This window comes from Folsomia candida, unplaced genomic scaffold, assembly GCF_002217175.1.
Source record: "Folsomia candida strain VU population unplaced genomic scaffold, ASM221717v1 Fcan01_Sc015, whole genome shotgun sequence".
Lineage (NCBI taxonomy): Eukaryota > Metazoa > Arthropoda > Collembola > Entomobryomorpha > Isotomidae > Folsomia > Folsomia candida.
Genome location: NW_019091207.1, coordinates 2,813,014 through 2,831,493, shown reverse-complemented (window position 1 = coordinate 2,831,493; position 18,480 = coordinate 2,813,014). Strand labels below are relative to the sequence as shown.

General features: G+C 33.0%; 1 protein-coding gene across 2 annotated transcripts in view; it reads right to left on the bottom strand.

Annotated features, from left to right (window-relative positions):
• LOC110856380 (neuroligin-2) overlaps positions 1-18,480 on the bottom strand; it is a 257,446-nt gene that overhangs the window by 117,256 nt on the left and 121,710 nt on the right. For both annotated transcript variants that reach the window (XM_035856892.1, XM_035856893.1), the window contains exon 6: positions 8,765-9,083. The gene's annotated coding sequence lies outside the window, so the exon portion shown is untranslated. The remainder of the gene's footprint in view (positions 1-8,764; positions 9,084-18,480) is intronic.

The window sequence follows — 18,480 nt, the reverse complement described above, 5'->3', positions numbered from 1 at the left end:
AATCATAGAGTGCAAAAATCCCACCTAAATCACAAAGTGTGATTATGTATCTATCACAGCTCCCACCCTGCGAAGGAGGTTCATTAATTCTAATTAAGTAGCACCGAACTCTCCTCGACACGGTGGAAATGCAGACAACAATGAGATGGCGAAAGTTTGATTGGAGGCAACTTTCTCCTCGAGGGAGGGAATCCCAGGTTGGGCGCTGCATTAGTGGAACGAATACCTTTTGAGACGAGGAGGGAGACAAGGGCTAATATTTCACTTAATTAGTGGCGGAGAATGAGACGTGTCTTGTTTATTTCGAGGATGTGATACTCATACTGATTAAAGAAATGGAGAGGCGAAACTAATATGAATTTGGTTCGAATAGTAGAATTGTGATTTTTTCGCATTTTTTTAGCAAAAAATTATCGTGACAAATTTCTCATCCTTTTCTCCTCACGTCTCGAGATTGAATGACAGATATCATTCGAAATATTGACAAATAAAGTAAACATTTAATTCGTTTTCTTCACTAAAACTCCGTGTAATCCAATTATTAAATTTTGCCTGTACTATTCCGATATTTCTCAGTGTACCGTATTCACCAAACACATGTGGATCTGATAGTCTAACAATGGAACATACCGAGGTGTCCAACGAGTTAAGGGTCGACACCTATACCAAAATGACCACAATACATGACTTATTAAACAAACTGAAGGAATTTCCGTGCAAAATTCACTTTTCGTCAAGTTGTGACGATATTTGTGACGAGTGCATGACCATCGGGTTGCCAGAGGGAGAGGTCGGCCGCTGAACGATCAGGTCGACCACAGAGAAGCGTTGTCGTCTTCAGAGATTTCAAAATTCTTTCAAATTTTGAAAACATCTTGAAATTTTGAAAAAATTTTGAGAAAATTTTGAAATTTTGAAAAAAAATTTGAAATTTTGAGAAAATTTGACAAAATATAGAAAATTTGAGAAAATTTGAGAAAATTTTGAAAATTTGAGAAAATTTTGAGGAAATTTTTGAAATTTTGAAGAAATTTTTGAAATTTTGAAGAAATTTTTGAAATTTTGAAGAAATTTTTGAAATTTTGAAGAAATTTCAAATTTTTATCAAAATTTCAAGTGGTTTTCAAAATTTCAAGTGGTTTTCAAAATTTCAAGATGTTTTGAAAATTTGAAAGAATTTGAAATCTCTGAAGACGACGTGAACACGACCACATTTCTCTATGTTCGATCTGATCGTTCAGCGGCCGACCTCTCCCGCTGGCAACCTGATGGTCATGCGCTCGTCACAAATATCGTCACAACTTGACGAAAAGTGAATTTTACACGGAAATTCCTTCAGTTTGTTTAATAAGTCATGTATTGTGGTCATTTTGGTATAGGTGTCGACCCTTAACTCGTTGGACACCTCGGTATGTTCCCTTGTAAATAATATCAATTTACGTATGTAATTATTTAGTGCGACGTTTAAGTATTCCAAAACTTGACTTTTTAAATATTTTTCAATTTTGTTTGTAAACCTGTTACAAGACGACTATCAATCTGTTCTATCCGTGCATAATTTTTAAGACGATTGTTGTACTTTTCATGCCAAAACACTGAGGCAATTCATACAATCTTTGATATATACTTTGTAAAATTCGTAAATTTTGTGAAATAATTTTACAAAACGCTTGCAAAATATATAGACGCCCTTGATCTGAGAAAGTTTAGAAAAATTTCAATCTTCCCCAAACCTTTGGTTACCTTTCAGCTACAAATCATTACCGATGTGGTAGAAACGCGGTGACGATTTTGTTACCAAATGTATTTTGAGTGTAGCCCCGTGTAGCATTGACAAAATACCCTAATTATTCCCTACTATTAAACTAGTCTGTACAAATTTTTGAGGTTTTGTCTGCCAAACAAAGTTTACAAAGTCAGAAAGCAAATATTTGAGTTAATTGGGACACCAATTTACCATAAAAACATGATGCTTGCATTTCACTAAAAATTTTAAGGGGAGTGAAAGTGGAGAAAGTTTCTTTTTTAATTTGAGTTTTGAATTGTGTCGTCGTGGATGAAAGTATTTTTTGCTCATTATTCGCGACCCAAAACTTTTCCTACTTCGCGTCCCTCGTCATTAAACCGCTTTACAGGAACAGGACCAATTTCAGATTTGGTTTAAGTGGCAAAGTAGGAAAAATACAGTAAAATAGGCTTTTGTTAAGCTTAAAAAGAATTTGAGAGAAAGTAATTTTTTGCTTTGTTAGGATTTTAGTTAACTAGAAAAGGAGGCTTGAAAAAATATGGGAGGAGGTGGAATAAAAAAGGTTTTGATAAGAAGAATGACAGGTTTATGGAATGAAGAAGAAAATAAATATTGAGTGAAAGCTTGAAAGCTATGTATTTACATTTGCCGGATATTTTCAGTAATAATACCTTGAATTTTATGAGGCAGTAAAAACTTATTTATTTTTCTGCAGTGTTGGGGCATAAGCTAAACCTTATTACTTGAAAATCAGCGAGGAAATTCACGCAGTCATTGGTAACTTTGTAAAATCCATAAATTGAGTAACATAATTTTACTATTTTTTCCGAAATAAAAAGACGCCTTTAATTTAGGTAAGTTTATAAAAATTTGTGACATAATTTTCCATTGAAATACTTTCGAAAACTTTGCAAAAGTATGCAAGTTTGCAGAATTTGTAGAATAAACATGGTTCTGTCAAATTTGTAATAGTATTTATGTGTTTGGCAACAAATGTGATAGTATCGTGCCGTTGTTATGATTATAATTTTATGAGCATTGAAACACATTTTAACAGGTTGCATAATAAAATAGGTAAGCGTCTTTATTTGCTTTTATTGTATATAAATATGTTGAATGCATAGATGGATAATTGTTCTTTATTTGTGCAACTTTGTAGAATCCGTAAATTTAGCAAAACAATTTTACAAAACAAGAAGATCTGAGTAAGTTGATAAAATTGATGAGTTAATCTTTTTTCTCAATATTTTGTAAATCGAAAAATTTTCTAAACGGTATTAGTTCACGGATTTTACAAAGGTATCAAATAGTTGGTGAATTGTCGCAGTATCTTTATTTATGTGAGAAATACCTCAATTGTGTATCACAAACGCCGTAAAGAAATCTTAGTCAATTTTCATTTGATTAATATTTGACAGAGGTAAATCCTGGCTTTCTGTATGTCATACATACATACATACATACACTCAAAATAAGGTAGTAATGAATCATTACCATACCCCGGCCAAATATTTTTTTATCCTACCCTACTCGTGTTGAGCTCAACATGAGTAGGGTAGGATAAAAAAATATTTGTCCGGGGTATGATCATTACCATGCGGAATGACTATGTGGCTCTACCACGTCGGTTACGATTTGTCGTAGAAATGGTAATAATAATTTCAGGGAAATTCAAATTCATTACCAAATATTAAGGAAGTGAATACCATTATGTATTAAATTTGAATTTCCCTGAACTTATTGTTATCATTTCTACGACAAATCGTAACCGACGTGGTAGAGCCACATAGTCATTCCGCATGGTAATGATTCATTACTAACTTATTTTGAGTGACATTTTTTTTGTAGAAGTATGTCATTTTAATAAATTGATTTCTCGCAAGTTTATAAAGTTTAGCATGAAAAATAAAATAAATTTTTCACATTTTTGTCAGATTTTGTTAAACCATATATTTTTCTGAATATCTGAAAGTTTCAAATCGGCTTTTGGTGGCCCATTCTGATGACATGTTGAATCCTTAAGTCAAGTCGAGATCCCGTCTCGATTTCCAATTTAGTCGTGTTGGCAGTTTTGATTTGTGGAAGCCCACACGGAACGAATTGACATTGACCCCACTGACATGTGTCACTCCGCATTGTTCTCACGTGCGTGTCCTGGCAGACGTCCAGCTTCTCGGGGTGGATTTGTTTCCCACAGTACATAAAAATACTGCCTTTTTTGTTCAATCTGTGTACGTGAAATCCTTCTTAATAAAACATTGAGGGATATGTATTTCTATATACGCACTTCAGTCAGAGAACATTTATTGCCTTTCTAGAGGAACACGGGGTCGACTGGAAATGTAATTGCAAGCAATTTCTCCAATTATAATTATGAATAACTTGCAGCACAAGGGTCATATTTCGCGTTGGTTGGGGTTAAACAACAAAAAAACTTGGCAGTTGTTGGTGCAACGAGTGAAATTGAATTAGATTTGTCCTGTTATTACGTAGGAGAAAATGAGACGAAATTAAGCGCGTGGGGGGCAAACTTGCTCCTATTTAGCTGTCTTTTTTCTCGATTTGTTAGCCAATTTGAGACATTTCTTTTACAAGTGAAATTCACATGTTAAACACATTTGCATAATAGATGACTCGTTATACTGTACATACTTCTATTGCCTCATCGTTCATTCTTTTCACCTGCAGGAAATTGGCTGCGCATCGTGTTTTGTATTTCTCGTGGAGAGCTCATTATTCTAGATTTTATCATTTAACGTACAATATTTAAATTATGAAGCTCCACTCGATAACGAATGTTCAAAAAGAAATTCTAACGCCCAGTTAAAAAAAAATATTTAGTGGTGTTTAAAAAAACGGCACACAGAATGCCTCATATTTATAATTCATCCGCATTTCACTCCTTATATACTCTTGAAGCTTTCATCGGAAATTCGATTTATGTAAATTTCCTAGCTAAATATTTTAAAATTGCTGATCATATTTTGTTCCGACTGGTTGTGTCACTTTGTAAGTTTATCACCCGTTTCGTGAAGCTTTGCTGTAAAGTGGACGGCCTTCTAAAAAAATTCGTATAATGCTCAATATTTCTGTTACAATATTTCTGTTTGTAAGTAAAATACTAATTAGAATACATCTTACTTTCCAAATTTCATTACTGACAATAATTAAAAACTTCATTACCTAAATGTAAATGAGAATATGTCTAAATTATTCTGAAAATATTTTAACTGACGTTAGAACGCTACCAAATTTTAAATTCACCAAGTTTTGGAAAAATGGGCTTAATAAACAATATTATTATATATACGCGAGATACAGGTTAAGATTTTGGTACAAGGACATTTACTACCGAGTGCTAGTAAATTTGTTAACGCGCTGGTAATTAGTGTAAATAAAGGGTAAAAAAATATCCCCAGCACAGTGGTAATAAATTTAGTAAGAAATGGTAACAAATTTGTTCCCATAGCGGTACAATCACACATAGTCACCGCTTGGCAAGGGCTGTTACTCGATTTTTTAGAGTGTGACCCAACTTAAAGTCCACCAGTTAAACAAACTAAATCCAATTCTGCGATCAAGCTAAATAGTTTAATGAATGACGAGGAAGTTGAAAAGTTATTGCGAGCAAAAGTAAGTTTAGCGTCATATTTGTAATAAGTCCAAAGTCGAGTGGTGCGAAGCTTAAAAGTGAAATTAAGACTTTTCACCAACCAACTTTCTCCACATTTCCGTCTTCTTAGCACATCTCTAATTCTTATTGTTAATAACTTTCCTTCTCGTCTGTGTTATTATTATAAAGCCTAAATCAATTATATTGGGGGTATTCATTATAAATTTGAATTTCCGGGCTAAAAATTGTGTGTACAAAAATATCCCAAATATTTATGGATGGTAAACTTTATTCGCTCAATCGTCTTTCATTCTAATAATTCGGAAAATCTTGTCTCATTGCAGTGAAACTCGACTCATTTTATTTCTATTTCCTCACATTTATTTACAATCTAGAGAGGATACATATTATTGCATATCTTGTTTTGGTTATTAAATTATGGTAATTTTTGCAAGAAGGATTTATCGGCGTCAAACCTTAACATCTCTACCTCCTCATTAAACCAATGTATCCACAATCCATCAATCTCAATTTTTTGCACCATTTTGCCTTTCTGTCCGAGACACCGCTTGTTTAATGGACTGACAGATAAAGCAGTTCAACTCTGCATTAATGAGGAAAATCAGACGCATAGCTTATAAATTAATGTGAAAAACAAGTTTTAAAATCGTGACTGAAGAGAAAGGTCGATCCACGAACAAAATACGCAACACTCAACCATACCTCTTCAAACATTTAGTTTTCATTCAAAAGTCAGCCATCCCGATTTCTGACTGAAGATTTCCATTCACATGTTCCGTTGAAAATCATTTTCGTTAAAATTCATTTCACTTCATTTCTTACGCGTAGGGTGAAAAATGAAAGAAGTGAAAAATCCTATCATTCACGCTCATACATCCGAAACGACAGAATCCTTCAGTCATTCTTTAAATGACAGGAAATTCATTTTCATTCACTATCTTAATGAGTCAAGTGAATGAAACTGAACAGGTATGCACTCAACAAGGCCAAAAGAATGTCGAGTTTGACGCCGAAAACAGTAATTTAGATTTTCCGCAAACACTTTTACACCTCGTCAGATCAGATAGTTGGAAACTACCATTATATTACAATGGTTTATTAGTACATGATTTCAGTTTTGCTAAGTTGATCTTACTCGAGTGTATCATTAGCTTTAATAACGTAATTTAGCTTAAACATAGAAATTAATTTATGACAAATAGAAAAAAAAGATTAATTTGTTCAACGATGAGGGCCTAAAATTTTGACTAGCCCGGCATTGACCTTAAGTGGCTTAAATTTAATAGTTGGGCAACTGTAAAGGGCAAACGATAAAAAGTACCTGCACACTCAAGTTGGTAAATAATTTTAATTCAAATCCGATTCTTATAAACCTCATAGTAAGATTATGCACATAAAAATATCCCGACTTCCTTTTTAACTTGTGACAATCCTGCTTATATTTACGTAACTAAAATAGAATATCGATTCTGTAAAGATTCTCATTCCGCGATGAGTTTTTAAGTCGTTAGATTAAGCTAGAGAAAAGGTTTGACATCATTTTTCAGACAAGGACAGTAAATCCATTTTCGGCAGAATTGTGGACTCGATTGAATCTCGAAGAAAGTGAGTGGATGGATAAATAGGTATGCTAAAGTCGGCTTAAAATGACAGAGTTCGACTCCATGACAAAAAGACCTCTCACTTTTCCTTCCTGAGGAAAAAGCTGAAAAAGTTGATATTTGAGAGGAAGAGAGAACATTGTTAAAAATAGCACATTCTTATTTTCTCTTATAAAGTCTTAAATATGATTACATAAACTTTTGAAAAATAATTGATGCCAATGATCAAGAAAAATAAAAATCCGATATAATTATCCTGTCCGAATTTCACCTAATAAATGGTGACAATGAAATATTATGCCTGCAGGTGAAGCACGGATAGGAAATCGAGATTACATACATTTCTTTCCAATTTTATTTGGAAAAGGGTTTCAAACAAAAAAGGTGACCAAATTTAAATTAGCATTCTTCCCCCCATAAATTATTTTAAATTCTTATGTAACTAAATATATTTCCGATTTTATTTATAGCAAAGTTTCTAAAAATGTGAACTATTGCTGAAAACGAAAATTGACTTTTTATCATAAAAATAAATTCCATTCACTAAAAGTTTTGTCGAAGAGGAATTTTGCGATAATCTCGTCTCCTTGACTCAATTTCAATTTCCAGTCGATATAAATTCTGCCCTACTCAATTATTATCTCAGGAGAGAAAGTTGCCGAATTTCTCTCCATTATTTCGGCCGGATGTGAAACGTGTGCCTAATCGTTTTCCGGACAGGGCATGAATCAATTCGTGGTAGAAACCGCACGATCGCCATTAGGAACATAAGCTACACGTTCTTGACCACGAAATTACCATGAAATGCAGACGTCAAATTTTCCGAAATATACATTTTAAGGAATTGAATGCGTTATTTTAACAAAGATTCTAATATTTTCAAAAATTTAATTAACTCGGAACAACAATAAAGATTGATCCCAAATGGCGGAGTAGTGTGGACTGATTTGCTTACTGGTAAATATTTCATTACCACATATTAGAACACCGTAGCGCTCGATATTACCGATGCCAGCAGAGTCGCATATGTACTCCGGCCAGTAATGATTCATTACCAGTTGCCAAAGAGTAAACCCGACCTGAGTATTTTATATTCTGTAGTACAACACTTCGTAAAATTAATATTTGGTGTTCAACTATGTCACTGCTACCCAAAATTGACGAGTAAAATGCGTATCTATTCAATACCCTTATTTCATTGCAGCGCACGCATTATTCTGAAAATCGTGTCTCATTTCCTGCTAAAATTATTTTCTCCAACTTGATGAAACATAAAAAATTAGGTGGATGGGTTTGCCATTGAGGAAAAATAATGATAAATAACCACGTGTCAAAGTGTCCCCAGTAAATCTGGTTTGATTAATGTCTCCTCTCCTCCGTGGATCACTTTACCGTATTGCGTAGCAAAATTGTCATGCTGCTTAAATATTTATTGGCATACAGCCCTCAAGACCGAGTGGTTTCACAAAAAGTGAAAGTTATGAGAATCTGATTAAATTAGTGGTAAACTCTTATCAAACATTTTGTGAAGTGTGTAACCAATGAATAGCAACACTGCAAGAAATCCCGTATTAAAACAATACCAAGCGGTGCTCATATAAAACTTTATCAATGTGGTATTGATTATTGATAAATAATACCGTGTAGAAATGGCTATGTATTACATTTTTACCATATCGGTATGATTTTAATACCAAGCGGGAGCAACTTTAATACCGGGAAATGAATACCTGTCTCATTATACCAGATTTCTAAGAGTGAATGATAAAATTTCTTACTTACAGTTTTCAGGGATCCATTTTCATCGTAATTACGTAGTTTATCGTTTTCTTATTCTCAATAACTCCTTTCACTTTCACGACACACAATATTCAGTTAATAAGCGCTCGAATATTTTTCTTTGTTTAATATACGCGTTCACCACTTTCACCTAAAATATCATTAATGTTCATTTAATTCTCCAGGAGTTCAAAGTCTCCAGTGATTTCAAGTTTCTCTTCGTTTTTCACATTTGAGCGTCATGACACTACGAAAACTGTACATTTAGAAAATTCTATTCTATTCAGGGTGTGTTTTATACATTAGTTTTGAAGTTGGTTTCCTGAAAACGCACAAAAAATGAGAAAGTTAGTATATATATTCGATTGGTATTACTTATTAAAATTATGATGAAATTTTGTGAGGTTTTAAATTTTCGTACAGTTTTTCAATTCAAAATTTCTTCAGTTAGATATATTTTACTATTTTTTTCCGTAATAATTCTAAGGTGAGGTAAAAATACTATAGTTACAGTTACACCTTAGTATGCATTCCGACAGGTCTCGAAAACTTTGACCGCCGCCTACAGCCAAGGGGGTGCGTTTTAGAGAAAAAAATAAAGAGAGCAAAAAATCAATTACGAACATAATCTAGTGCTATCTTTAGGGATTTTTCGATATTAGCTCCCAAAAAAAAAGTTTTGATGGTGGTGAATGGTTGCGTTTCGCAATTTATGTATGAAGGAGACAACCTACATAGCTGGGTATTTAAATTTATGAAAGATCGCCCCCACTTTACTATAAGGGGAAACAAGAATTGGGTCGATTGGTTGAGAAACCAGCGACTTTTCCTTATAACGAAAATTTCCGAGTGGTTGCTATATAGTAACTATATAGTTACACCCTCGCCATGGAGTAATTTATGGTTTTAGCCCGTGTCTGGGCTTATGGGACCGTCATGTCCGTCCGTGAAAACGATATTGCAATTTTACCATATGCATATTGGACAAAGTTAGGAAACAAGTTCGAAGGTGGACGAAATGGGTCAAATGGTTGATCCGTTGGGGTCATCTAAGTGGGTGCTATGCACCAGATTTCAAAATTGTCATAGAAAGTTGAAATTTGGTACACAGATTGTTAGTGGCTCCTAATCGAAGAATATGAAATCAGAATGGAAAAATTCTTATCTGGAGGGACCCAATGGGGTCACTCATACTGATTTCTCAAAATCATCAAATCGAGTTGTAATTTAGTACACCGGTTTCCACTCGCACCTATTGAAAGAATACGAACTGGAATCGGGAAAATTTTTATGTGGAGGGACTCTTTGAAGTCACCGTTTAGAAATTGTCACCAATGGTCTTATATACAGCTTTACAAATAAGTCGAAGCACAAATTTGAGAGTGGTTAGAAATATCAAAACTTCATATCTTTCAACTGACACTTAAAACGTATGCTGTAAATTTGAACGAATTAACGATATCCGCAAGGGTGTAAATGTTGCTTATACATACCGTACAATAGTGGTTATGTTCTACATTTAAAATTCAACCTCAATTCAAACCCTTTAAAATTCAAACCTAAAAAAGAATTAAATAAAATATAGCTTGAAAAAGTAAAAAGTTCTAAGGTGAGGAAGTGCACTTAAAAGTACTAAACAAGCTCCCTCCGCTACCCAGATAATTTTACTTCGCCTGGGCTGTCTACTGCATGCAAATATTTCGGCGTCACGTAAGAAAATAAAGATCTAATTTCTTGATCCAAAGTTAACTTTTGAATTGGTTAATATCCAGCTGGAACATTGCTGGGTGGTAAGGGTATTAGCAATTATGATCATTTGGTGGTAATTATTACATACGGTTCATCCGTCCCCAAATATTTAATTATTTGTATGACTAGCTCGACATCCTGCTCGTTATACATTCAAGTCAGAATATATGTTCGGATAAACCAATATATTTTAAACCTATACTATACAATGCAAGACAACCATTGTTTTAGATTTGTTGCGTGACTCTTTGAGCGACTTATTTACAACCTATTTTTTTTGCAATAGATATTTTGCATGCAGTAGACAGCCCAGGCGAAGTAAAATTATCTGGGTAGCGGAGGGAGCTGTTTAGTACTTTTAAGTGCACTTCCTCACCTTAGAACTTTTTACTTTTTCAAGCTATATTTTATTTTATGTGAAATTCATATTTTAAAATGCTAGATATACGCAAACATGCTTTTTACATTTAAGCCCAGTTTTTTCCGTAGTCTTACTTCGTCACAGATTCCTAATCTCACTTTACGCCTCCTGTTAAATGCCTTCAATGCAAATTCCTATAATGCATCAACTTCATGAGTTTTGAGATAAATGCATTTTGCTTTTGACATTTTAATGTAAAGTTAATTTTTGGTACTGCAAAACTATTGTTTGGAAATAATTAGCAAATTCAGTTTTGAGGAAATTTACTCTGAAAAACGGGAAATGAATTAGCAAATTTTTTCACCGATAGTTTCTGGTACCAAACATTTATTTTACATTAAAGTATTAAAATTTGTATTTACCTTAACACTCATGTACTTAATTGATGCCATTTTAGAAATTCGCATTTGCATTTAAAGACATTAAACTAAACGCCTAGAAACAATTATCTAAACCACTATTTGCTACTAAACATTTCAAAATAAAAATTAAGCCGTGCAACCCATACAATTTCATTATTTCGATTTAATCAAATGTAGTGTTCTATAATTTACAAAATGAGATATTTTATGGAACCGTTCATGTTTGGTATTAAAAACAAAAATTTTATTACTTCTGAAAAATGAGGTTTAGAGAAACCAATTGAGCAAGTATGCAGCCAAATAGTAAAAAGCTGATTGTAAAATAATTAAAGTAAGGTCCACAGGTAGTGTGTGAGAAAGTTGTTAGTTGTTAGTTGTTCTTATGGAATTAGTTCCAAAGCTGTCAATCGACTGTTCAACTTATTGACTCAATATCAAAATACTAATTTTCTTTGAAATTATTAATGCAGGAAAACATTTCACGTGTTTTTCTTTGCAACGCTAAACTTCTCAGCCATGTTTAAATTTGATAAAATTATTTTTGTAAAAGTTACAAAATTAAACTGAAATTTTACTTTCACTTCGTTTCGCAGTTTCCGGAATTCAGGAATTCAGCAGGAACTGAAAATATTTTCAGCTTTGAGGAGCTTTTCATAAAATGTAATCCTTTCTTGTTCAAACAATCAGGTAGTCAGTCATGCCTCTCCGAATTACTCGGAGCCTCTCAGCGTATGCTCTCCGATTTTAGCAAATTAGGGTCGATCAATAAAATGTAATTAATATGCAATTTGCATAAGACATGATCTTCCAATGGGCTCGTTTGGCAAAGATATTTGCATCCGAAGAGGAGAAAACGCATCTTAAAGTTGCCAAATTTTGCACTTTCCAAATTTACATACTGCGCATTTTCTCCTCTTCGGAAGCAAATATGCCAAACGTGCCCATTGGGAGCTTGTGCTTCTTGAAAATTCCACATGAATCAAGTTTGTGACCAATGGACACTATGAATCATTGTAACCTAAATTATCTCTCTCCTATCAAATTAATATTTTTTTTTACATTTTGGAGTCTTACTCCAGCATTTTTATTTATTTAAAAACAAAATTTCCAATTCCTTTCAAAAAGTTAAAAATGCTACCTTGGTTCACTCGTTTTTATATGTACCGAACCGTACTTAAATTCCGTGAATTATAATTACCTATGTAAATACCTGTTCAATATACGTCCTGCATTAAATCTATTTAAAAAAACTAACTCAAAATACGGCGATCGTCATAGCTCGAATTTTTTATAAGAATTTTTACAGATTTCGTATTAATTAAAATTGTAATAAATTGACACTAATCTGCTCAAAATCAGAGTACATACGCTGTGAGACCTCCATTTTTAGGCACACATTAAACACGAGTTGTTTGAAGCTCGGCCTCACCCCCATTTCTAAATAAATAAATTCACAAAGGAATTTTTAAATTGTTTCGCAACTCCGTGGTTTTCATGGAATGCATAACTCGTCTATTTCAATCCTCTAGGCTTTCATCTCGGAAATAAGTATGAACATACATATCCGTATTGTGCAACTCATAAGTGAAAGCAAGCATGCAAATTCGTATGTACACAGACACACGTCATAAATTATTTTGTTTGAGTATCACTCTTCAATTATGTAACTTCATCCTCTGACTTCATCAGCTTTAAATTTATTTAAAGAAAATTTTCCCCTCTATTGTGGGCGTATTAACGTCAATGGCTCTTGTAAATTTAACTGTTTAACTTGCACAATTAATTTATCTGGAAAGCTTTGAGACTCAATCTTTTGCTCGAAAAAAATAAAATATTTATTCACAAATTTGCCCAGGAAATTGACATGTTGTTGACATGTTGTTCGTAACAAAGATCATTTTTTTAATGGCAGGATTTTTTTGAGTGAATTGACGGGCTCTGAACAATTTTAACACCATAATCAAATTTTTTGGAAAAACTGCGAATCTAATTTTTTTAAAGGTGACCGTACAATAATTTATAAAATAATTTTACAAACACTTACCAAATAAAAAGGCGCCCTTGATCTGAGTAAATTTTTAAAAAAATTGTAACCCAATTCTCAAATAGATACTTTGTAAGTTTACGGAATTTACGGTTTTTTACAATGTTTTCAATGCCCTTGTGATGTGCCTCTCTGCAAGACGAGCATCATTACTTAATGGAGAAGCAAATACGCTTTTATTTCTCAACCTTTTAACAACTTTCGTGCCGTTATATTCGCCGTGAAATGTGAAAGGACTAAATAATCCTTAAGCGAAGTGGTCCTTGTGGAAAGTTGATCAAGTGGACGATTAATCCGCCTGGATCGAGGAGAAAGTCTCATAACAAACAATTTCCCTCGAGACTAAGCCCATGAAAAGACCGGCGGAATTAGCCCCAGCTCAAATTGCTTTCTAAATGTTTGAAAGATTTTTCAACTCGAAACTGGGTAAACTAATAGGAAAAAGAATTACTGAGGTGAATTCATAGTGCGCAGGACATGAAAATAAAATTCCCAGAAATTTTAGGCAACAAATTTAAACAAAAATACCTTAAACGAACATAAATAACATTTTCTTAAAACACAATTAGTTTTGTAAAATACATTGTAAATTTTATATAATGCAACTGAATTTCGGTTACCAAATACAATCTTTAACCCAAAATTATCCATCAGTATGATAAATTTTTCAAAAATTTGAGCTACTTTCCTTGACTAGGTTACATCCTTTGGATAAATACTTCATAAATACGCGGATCATTTACAATAACATGAGATAGTTACCATTCATTAAAATTCAAAATAAACAAATTTGAACGCCGATAACCAAAAAAAACTAAATTATATAGCGTTAAGTAGTGTAATTCAGATCTGCATCGTGAAAGATGGATTATTTAAATATTTCGTAAAATTGTTTAAAACATCTAATATTTTTAATTCTTGAACCAAATGTTTCTAGTTAGCAATTGTATATTCTGACAATGTTTTCTATTTTCAGAAAGGAGAAAAGTATTATTTATTTCCCCGTTTAAATTAACACAATCGTGATATTCCGACATTTAAAAAATACTCAAGCTAAATTTGTCAGAAAATTAGTACTATTTTGACGCCATCTAAGTAAAAAGATAAAAGTTTAATTTTCAAATTAGGAAATTATCAGGTACGTTTGTAAGAATTACATTTATCCATAAGTTAGAGGTGGAAGCGTTATGCTAGAACGAAAACCTGGTTATTTGCATACTGTAAATTGCATTGCAAACCGTCACCTTAATTGATTAACCATGAAATTATAACAGTTACAAAATACGAACAAGTAAAATTTTGTGAATCGCGTAATATAATGATTTGAGTGAGTTTAACACCGTAAGCAAAACTCGTAAAACAAATAAGTCTGTTGAACATATTTTTTAAAGGGTGTACATTTCGTGGTTACGTCATACGTAGCTGAATTTGAGACTTCGTCGGATATGAATAAATACCCTGATATGAATAAATACCTGTTAAAAATCTGGTAAAGCTATGTATACAGTCGGCCGTACTAACTTCCTACTGGTTTTGCAGTAGTTTGTTTCTGGGTGGTAAACTTATCATTACCACAGCATTTATTAAACGGTAATTCCCCTTATTATTACTGTGCTGGCAGGGTCATATGCAAATGTATTACGGTCAGTAATGATTTAATATTAATTATACCTGTTTTCTCAGAGTGCTCAAAATGAAATATTGTTTGCCGGTCAAAATCTGTTACAATTAACACGCCTTTTGTAGTTTTTAAAAGTGACTTTTTATCTTTTATCTTTGGCGTTTCTTTACTGGCCACCCTCAACGTAGGATTTTAAAACCCTGAACTACGACAAATTATAAAGACTAATATCAGAATATTTAAATATTTTCTATAAATTTCAGAAAACTTACAGTGTTCCATACTAAAAATGTACTAATCACAAACCACAATTTTATGAAATCTAATGTTAAACGTTATATTTAAAAAACACAAAATTTTATACATCAACAAAATATATCCAGGATAAGCTTACTTTTTCATAAAACTTGAAAATTTCACTCTATTTTAGTGCCTGTGCAAAACTTGTTCTCAAAACGTTATATAAATTTCTCACAGAATCTCACAGAAAACGAGAATGAACATTCTCGTTTTGAGAAGAGAAAGCGAACCGACTTCCGACCCAGCGTGCAAACAATGACTGACGGAGAAAGCAGGGCAACACTACGTTTTTTAGAGGAGAAAGCCCACAAACCACGCAAAATACCAGTTGTAAAATCCTGACTGGAGGGTGAGAAGGATCGATCCATGCAAAAAATACGAAATCATTACGTCCCAACCCCTTCAATAGCAAGATTACTACCCTTTTTTCTCTTTACTTTCTCCTCACAAATCAAGTGCGACTTTTAGTGAATGAAATCTAATCATTGGCGTGGCGTGGCGAAGCCGAATTCAATTTGGTGTAGAATTGTTTTCAAATCATAAAGGTGAAAACACGCAGCAATCTTGAAATAAATTGTGTCAGGGTCATTTATTTATCAAAAGGTGGGATCTACTCCCGACACATGATATGTACGAGTTAAGGTCGATGTTTCCTTATTTCTGATCCTGGAGACGAAATCCTAATCACAATTTACGTTTCTAAATTATTTAGGAACATTTATTTTCTTCAATGTTAGCAGAACATTAGAGTAAAATTAGAATTCGGTTGACATTCGGAGTCTCGTTGGGATTTAGCTTTTCGTCGTGAGATTGCAGATATTTAGACAATTCGCGCAGTCATTGGTAATTTTATAATATGTAAAATCTATGCATTTACGAACTTTTACAAACAATTATGAGGAAAATTAAATTCCAAATTTTTGCCAACTTGGTAAAATTGGTAAAATTGTATTTACAAAATTTACAAGGTTACCAATGGGAATTCCTTCATTCAAGCAAGTTATAAAGTAAACTTAATAAACTAATTCTTTAAAAAAAACTTAGGTGAGGCTTGCTTAAAAGGGAGAAACAAGAGGTTCTCATCGTGTAATAAAATAATATGCTACATCAATGTTCATCTCATGATTTATAATTTTAGGTGAATACAACAACAAATTATATGCGTTTCGGACCATTTGCCTCGCCGTGGGCCTGATTAATTGTTCCATACAAATACATGTATGTATATATATAGTATGTGCACCATATTGATGGTTGTACCTAAATATACATAAGTTGCAATCTTCGTTACTATTCGATTCTGCTTATACTGATGGCCTACATGAATATATTTCAAAGATAGGTCGAAGTTTTTAAAATTTAGTGTTCTGAAATATAATATTACAAACTAACTCAAGCTTCGTACATTACATCACCAATAGATTATGGATAACGAAATTATCTAACTAAATCCTGTATCGTTTCATATGAATTATTACTGCATATGTGTATCAAATGCACTGAGCGCTAATAAATTTTCAAGTTATTTTAATTATTTGAATCATAAAATGGCCCACGGCGAGGCAAATGGTCCGAAACGCATATAATTTGTTGTTGTATTCACCTAAAATTATAAATCATGAGATGAACATTGATGTAACATATTATTTTATTACGCGATGAGAACCTCTTGTTTCTCCCTTTTAAGCAAGCCTCACCTAAGTTTTTTTTAAAGAATTAGTTTATTTTTTTGTTTTTAAGTCTCTTTAAGTTGTCATCAATAATAGATACCAAATTAAATCTCATTAGCCTGGATGCGTTACATAATATGCAATTAATTCTCCAGTGGGTGTGAATGCGTGGAACACCAAATTAAATTCCCCTATCATCCGTGGACTAATAGGCAAGAAATGCATCAACATCATACATATATATGTATTTTGTATATACACACACTTAGAAATCTGGTATAATTGAAATCTCAGTGGTTCCTATTGCTTGCAATACGATGACGCCAGCGGTCTAGCTCCGATTTTGACGAAAACACGATAATTATGTATCCTTAGATAAATGATTAAACACGTGTTTCAGGATTTTTCGTAATGCTCATCCTTAGTTTAAACAAAGTTATGATGGAAAACGTGAAAGAGAATTTGCATTTTCATGTAGTCATTTCTGAATACCGCTTGGTACTATTTTAATACTGGATTTCTAAAAGTGCATACATGTACATACATATTTACATGTTTAGATATTTGCATATGTAAGTGCAGAGCTTACATGTTTCTATTGTGCTGGTTGCTAATAGAAACGAGTATTTGTTATAAGTAATGAAGAAACATTACAAGCAACGTAACTGGCTGCAGATGCTACCAAGAAAACTTTTTCATTTCTTGTCCGATTTCGCTCGGGTTTGTTTTAAATGACGCGTTATAGATTTCCGCACATTAAAACATGGACGAGTCACAACCTTTGCATGGGAAAAGTGAATTTGCCAGTCGTTTGAAAGTTTAAAATCGATTTAAAATGGGTTAAAATAAGATTGTCATCTCCCTCGAATTGACGGGCATCATCTACCCAGCAAGGTCTGCACGATTGCCTTTTACACCATTTTGATACGATTAGCCGTTTTGCCACAATCTTGAGTGGAATTTTGGGAGGGGGGGTCTGTTTGCATACTTAGGCTTCGCCGTAACCATGCATTTTTTCAAGAGGTCATGGTTACTATGCCTCACCTAAGAAAAATACACAAATTCTGAAATTAGCTTGAATCTTTAATCCAGTTTGTACCAATTAAAATATTCCAAAGATATTTATTCCAGCCTCACAGATAGAATTATTATATACCAGTTTTTGTATTCATGTAGATGAACGATGTGACAAATAATAACGTAAAAATAATTCGGCTGCAACTTTGGTATCTTTCGACGTCAAATACAAATCTTTTTATTTTCATTAGAACTATAATTAGGCAAAAGATGATAAGAGCTTTTCCAATTGTGGTTCTTTCAACCTCAAAATTCGAAAAACTCGAAATTTGAACTAATGATACTGGAAATTATCATTGTTTATGATAATTAAGGTTCAAAATTGATTATATCGTTTAGATATATAAATATTTCGTAAGGTGGCTTACAACATATCATATTTACCGTTCTTTAGCCAATTTTTTTCTGTTATTACTTAAAACTAAATAAACCCAAAGATGATCTATAAAAAATTCACATGCAATATTTTTTGAAA